This window comes from Chiloscyllium punctatum, chromosome 3 (assembly GCF_047496795.1).
Source record: "Chiloscyllium punctatum isolate Juve2018m chromosome 3, sChiPun1.3, whole genome shotgun sequence".
NCBI classification, from domain to species: domain Eukaryota; kingdom Metazoa; phylum Chordata; class Chondrichthyes; order Orectolobiformes; family Hemiscylliidae; genus Chiloscyllium; species Chiloscyllium punctatum.
Window position 1 is genome coordinate 118,935,209 of NC_092741.1, and position 7,234 is coordinate 118,942,442.

Below are 7,234 nucleotides of genomic sequence, written 5' to 3' on the forward strand. Positions count from 1 at the left end.
CAATGACATCCCTCCCCCTGCAGTGGATGAGATTGGCCTTGTTGATCCCCTCTTTAATATTCAGATTGTGCGTCACTTCCCTGACACTCTGACCAGGTTCTGTTGTACACTTAGCTCCTGGGAGTTGATGAGTTCCAGACACTGCTGGGCAATACTGGGAAAGTTTCAATCTCCTGATAAAGTGGCTGATCACTGAATCATTAACACATTCAAATAGCTCCCTACCACTGCTAGCAGGTGGCTGGATATACACAATCTGCCTCCAGGATAAAAAAAAACAGGAGGAGGCAGAAGATACTGGCACTGCTGCCTCGAAGCTCCTCATAAAAACTCACCCACATTGTCCTAGACAGAAATGCATACACCGAAATATGCACATGCACTCAGAAATATACACATACTCTGAAGGTTACACACACAGCAAATATACACATACACCAAATTATGCACACACACTCTGAAATATGCATATACCCTGAAGGACACACACACTCCAAAATATACACATACACCGAAATATGCACACGCACTCAGAAATATACACATAATCTGAAGGATACACCCACTGTAAAATATACACATACACCAAAATGTGCACACGCACTCAGAAATATACATACACACCAAAATATATACACAAACACTCCAAAATGTGCACACTGAAATATGCACACACACTCTGAAGGATACACATACTTTGAAGTATACACACACTCCAAAATATACCGAAGGATGCACATGCACTCATAAATATACACGTACACCAAAATATGCCCATGCACTCTGAAATATACATACATACCAAAATATATACACACACTCCAAAAAAGCACACACACACAGAAATATACACATACACCAAAATATACACACACACTCCAAAATACGCACACACACTGAAATATACATATACACTAAAATATAGACACACTCCAAAATATGCACACATTCTGAAATATACATATACAGTGAAATAAGCACACACACATTCCAAAATATGCACACGTGCTCTGAAATATACATACACATCAAAATATATACACACACATTCCAAAATATGCACACACACTCTGAAATATACATGCACATGAAAAATAGACACACTCTGAAATATGTACACGCGCTCTGAAATACACATACAGATCGAAAAATATACACACACATTCCGAAATATGCACACGTGCTCTGAAATATACATACACATCAAAATATATACACACACATTCCGAAATATGCACACGTGCTCTGAAATATACATATACACTGAAATATACTTCCCTGACAGGGGAGATACCATGATCAATAAGGTGGTTCTCCCAGGAGCAGGCTATCCCATTGTATTTCGGGTGTGCCGACGCCTGCAATGTTCCCAAATGCGGGATACCCAACTGCAACATTTATGGTAGTAGGGGACTGCGTTTGCACTCTTAAGTCTGGGGTGGCATGGTGGCTCAGTGGTTAGCACTGCTGCCTCACAGCGCCAGGGTCCCAGGTTCGATTCCAGCCTTGGGCAACTGTCTGTGTGGAGTTTGCACATTCTCCCTGTGTCTGTGTGGGTTTTCTCCGGGTGCTCCAGTTTCCTCCCACAGTCCAAAGATGTGCAGGTCAGGCAAATTGGCCATGCTAAATTGCCCATAGTGTTAGGTGCATTAGTCAGAGGGAAATGGGTCTGGGTGAGTTACTCTTCGGAGGGTCGGTATGGACTAATTGGGCCGAAGGGCCTGTTTCCACACTGTCGATAATCTAATCATACACACACTCTCCGAAATATGTACACGCACTCTGACATACACATATATAGTGAAATATACACACACACTCCGAAATATGTACACACACTCCGAAATATGCATACCCACCTAAATATACACAAACACACCCTGAAATTAAAAATCACACAACACCAGGTTATAGTCCAACAGGTTTAATTGGAAGCACACTAGCTTTCGGAGCGACGCTCCTTCATCAGGTGATAGTGGAGGGCTCAATCCTAACACAGAATATATTGCAAAAATTTACAGTGTGATGTAAATGAAATTATACATTGAAAAATTGATTGTCTGTTAAGCCTTTCATCTGTTAGAATACAGTGATAGTTTCACTTCTTTCATGTATAATTTGTTGTGATTTTTAACTTTGTACACCCCAGTCCAACATCGGCATCTCCAAATCATGACACCCTGAAATATACACATGCACTCTGAAATATACATACACACCTTAAACTATACACACACGTTCTGAAATATGCACACACAGAAATAAACACATAAAGAGATGTACATACACGCACAGAAATAGACACACACACTCAGAAATATATACTCTCTCAGCAATATACACAAAAACACTCTCAGAACTATACATGCACCTTTCGAAATCCACACACACAGACCCAGAAATATACCTATACACACTTAGAAATATACACTTCACAGAAGTAGACACAAACACTCATAACTATACACACTCAGAAATATATGCACAATCATAAATATATACACGCGCTCCAAAATATAGTCATGTTCAGAATTATACACTGAAATGAAAAAACTCCGAAATGTGCGCACACACTCAGAAATAAACACAGACTCAGAAATATATGCATAACTGCATTCAGAAATATACACACAATCAGAAAAGTACACAGGTACTCAGGAATATATACTCAATCTCAGAAATATATATACAAATTCATAAATATAAATACAGATATACACACATGCAAACTCACAAATGTACAGACAAATGTATACAGTTGTAAACACATGCTCACAAATGTACGTTCTTGGAAATACACAGACATACTGTTACATACAGAAAAATACGCACACAAATTATAATGAAGGTTCATCATTTGAGAGTTTGGGTTCTAAAATAGAAGGACAATACTGTATATAGTTTTAAGTTAAAATTATTTATTTATTTTGTGTTTTATGAAAAGGAAAACATAGTTTTTAGTTTCACTTAGTTTATGAATGGTACTGGAGTGGATGAGACTTGTTTTGTTTGCATGTATTTAAGTGAGGGCTTTATACCCTTGAGGTGAACAGTTCAGTGCATTAGGAAAAAAAAAGAGGGAAAATATTGCTGTTGCCAAGCACCATGAGTTCATAAACATAGAACACCAGAACAATCCAGAAGAAATCAAGTAGTTTAAGTTCATTTAGAGAGAAGAGGTTCCTAGCTGTAGCAGTGCTGTTATTAAAAGTCTCAAAGCAGTCTGGGCTATAAAGGAGTCCTGATGGTAAGAGAAGAGCTCCAAAGACAGAAGACTGTTGAGATGTCAGAAAGGAAGACATCCCACAAGGCTATTGAAGTTTAAAGAACATAAGTTCAGAGGTAGGTACGCTGAATTAGCAGCTGGTTTACGGCTCTCAGGAAGTGGCATTAACCAAAAACAAAGCATCATATGAACCCAGAAACCGATTATAGACATGCCATTGGAACAAAGCATTTTAGCACAGAGACAGAGACCTTTCACTGGGGTTGAGTGTCTGTAAGGTTGTTGTGGAGGTAAAAGGGTTGAATCTTTCTTTCTATTATTTGCAACAACAACATTTCAAATAATTTCTTGCACAGCAAATAACATCAATTGGGTTTTTCTTTTGTGAGTCTGAAACTTCTGTTATCCTTTTATTGAAAGTACATAAGCACCCATTCAGTCACTGATCTCCGCAACAGACAAAAAGAATAAAACTTATTGTTTATCGCATTAGGTCCGACCCAGGAATCTAATGTTTGCCTCGACTTTCTGTTTAGATTGATGAGGAAATCAGCATTTCTTTGTTTTTTATTCTCAATTCAAACTGATGTCTGATATATTTTCAAAGTGAATGGGACCATGTCTATCACTAATGGGTAGCACTCAAGTTGGGAAGGAGTGACCACACAACAGAGTCAGGCTGCACTTTGTACAAGCGAGCAGACAGTGCACTGCTCCATAGAGAGAGCTGGAAAATGGCTCTCAGCTCATTATTACCCATTACACACTCCCACACAAAGACCAGAATGATCTCACTGAGAGTTCAAAACACACAGCAGCCACACCTGAGTATGAGGGGCAAAAAGATGGCTTATGGACTCACTGTACTCATAGAGTCATAGAGATGTACAGCATGGAAACAGACCCTTTGGTCCAACCTGTCCATACCAACCAGATATCCCAACCCAATCTAGTCCCACCTGCCAGCACCTGGCCCATATCCCTCCAAACCCTTCCTATTCATATACCCATCCAAATGCCTCTTAAACGTTGCAATTGTACCAGCCTCCACCACTTCCTCTGGCAGCTCATTCCATATACGTACCACCCTCTGTGTGAAATGGTTGCCCCTCAGGTCTCTTTTATATCTTTCCCCTCTCACCCTAAACCTATGCCCTCTAGTTCTGGACTCCCCGACCCCAGGGAAAAGACTTTGTCTATTTATCCTATCCATGCCACTCATAATTTTGTAAACCTCTATAAGGTCTCCCCTCAGCCTCCGATGCTCCAGGGAAAACAGCCCCAGCCTGTTCAGCCTTTCCCTGTAGCTCAGATCCTCCAACCCTGGCAACATCCTTGTAAATCTTTGCTGAATCCTTTCAAGTTTCACAACATCTTTCTGATAGGAAGGAGACCAGAATTGCATGCAATATTCCAACAGTGGCCTAACCAATGTCCTGTACAGCCGCAACATGATCTCCCAACTCCTGGACTCAATACTCTGATCAATAAAGGAAAGCATACCAAATGCCTTCTTCACTATCCTATCTACCTGCAACTCCACTTTCAAGGATCTATGAACCTGCACTCCAAGGTCTCTTTGTTCAGCAACACTCCCTAGGACCTTACCATTAAGTGTATAAGTCCTGCTAAGATTTGCTTTCCCAAAATGCAGCACCTCACGTTTATCTGAATTAAACTCCATCTGCCACTTCTCAGCCCATTGGCCCATCTGGTTCAGATCCTGTTGTAATCTGAGGTAACCCTCTTCGCTGTCCACTACACCTCCAATTTTGGTATCATCTGTAAACTTACTAACTGTACCTCTTATGCTCGCATCCAAATCATTTATGTAAATGACAAAAAGTAGAGGGCCCAGCACCGATCCTTGTGGCACTCCACTGGTCACAGGCCTCCAGACTGAAAAACAACCCTCCGCCATCACCCTCTGTCTTCTACCTTTGAGCCAGTTCTGTATCCAAATGGCTAGTTCTCCCTGTATTCCATGAGATCTAACCTTGCTAATCAGTCTCCCATGGGGAACCTTGTCGAACGCCTTACTGAAGTCCATATAGATCACATCTACTGCTCTGCCCTCATCAATCTTCTTTGTTACTTCTTCAAAAAACTCAATCAAGTTTGAGAGACACGATTTTCCACGCACAAATCCATGTTGACTATCCCTAATCAGTCCTTGCCTTTCCAAATACATGTACATCCTGTCCCTCAGGATTCCCTCCAACAACTTGCCCACCACCAAGGTCAGGCTCACCGGTCTATCGTTCCCTGGCTTGTCTTTACCGCCCTTCTTAAACAGTGGCACCACGTTTGCCAACCTCCAGTCTTCCAGAACCTCACCTGTGACTATCGATGATACAAATATCTCAGCAAGAGGTCCAGCAATCACTTCTCTAGCTTCCCACAGAGTTCTCGGGTACACCTGATCAGGTCCTGGGGATTTATCCGCCTTTAACTGTTTCAAGACATCCAGCACTTCTCTGTAATCTGGACATTTTGCAAGATGTCACCATCTATTTCCCTACAGTCTATATCTTCCATATCCTTTTTCACAGTAAATACTGATGCAAAATAATCATTTAGTATCTCCCCCATTTTCTGTGGCTCCACACAAAGGCAGCCTTGCTGATCTTTGAGGGGCCCTATTCTCTCCCTAGTTATCCTTTTGTCCTTTATATATTTGTAAAAACCCTTTGGATTCTCCTTAATTCTATTTGCCAAAGCTATCTCATGTCCCCTTTTTGCCCTCCTGATTTCCCTCTTAAGTATACTCCTACTTCCTTTATACTCATCTAAGGATTCACTCGATCTATCCTGTCTATACCTGACATATGCTTCCTTCTTTTTCTTAACAAAACCCTCAATTTCTTTAGTCATCCAACATTCCCTATACCTACCAGCCTTCCCTTTCACCCTGACAGGAATATACTTTCTCTGGATTCTCGTTATCTCCTTTCTGAAGGCTTCCCATTTTCCAGCCGTCCCTTTACCTGCGAACATCTGCCTCCAATCAGCTTTTGAAAGTTCTTGCCTAATACCGTCAAAATTGGCCTTTCTCCAATTTAAAACTTCAACTTTTAGATCTGGTCTATCCTTTTCCATCACTATTTTAAAATTAATAGAATTATGGTCGCTGGCCCCAAAGTGCTCCCCCACTGACGCCTCAGTCACCTGCCCTGCCTTATTTCCCAAGAGTAGGCCAAGTTTTGCACCTTCTCTAGTAGTTACATCCACATACTGAATACTGAATCAGAAAATTATCTTGTACACCACTTAAGAAATTCCTCTCCATCTAAACCTTTAACACTAAGGCAGTCCCAGTCAATGTTTGGAAAGTTAAAATCCTCTACCATAACCACCCTATTATTCTTACAGATAGCCGAGATCTCCTTACAAGTTTGTTTCTCAATTTCCCTCTGACTATTGGGGGGTCTATAATACAATCCCAATAAGGTGATCATCCCTTTCTTATTTCTCAGTTCCACCCAAATAACTTCCCTGGATGTATTTCCAGGAATATCCTCCCTCAGCACAGCTGTAATGTTATCCCTTATCAAAAATGCCATTCCCCCTCCTCTTTTGCCTCCCTTTCTATCCTTCCTGCAGCATTTGTATCCTGGAACATTAAGCTGCCAGTCCTGCTCATCCCTGAGCCATGTTTCCGTAATTGCTATGATATCCCAGTCCCATGCCCTGAGTTCATCTGCCTTCCCAGTTAGGCCCCTTGCATTGAAATAAATGTAGTTTATTAGTCCTACCTTGTCCCTGCCTGCCCTGACTGTTTGACTCGTTTCTGTTCTCAGCTGTACCAGTCTCAGATCGATCTCTTTCCTCACTCTCTCTCTGGGTCCCACCCCCCACCTTACTAGTTTAAATCCTTCCAAGTAGTTCTGGCAAATTTCCCTGCCAGTATATTAGTCCCCCTCCTATTTAGGTGCAATCCGTCCTTCTTGTACAGATCACTTCTATCCCAAAAGAGATTCCAATGATTCAAAAATATGAATCCTTCTC

General features: G+C 41.2%; 1 non-coding gene across 1 annotated transcript; it reads left to right on the forward strand.

Annotated features, from left to right (window-relative positions):
* Window positions 1-1,270: 1,270 nt before the first annotated feature.
* LOC140472914 (U1 spliceosomal RNA) lies at window positions 1,271-1,432 on the forward strand. Its single transcript, XR_011957952.1, has one exon. It is a non-coding gene; the product is annotated as a U1 spliceosomal RNA (small nuclear RNA).
* The last annotated feature ends 5,802 nt before the right edge of the window (window positions 1,433-7,234 follow it).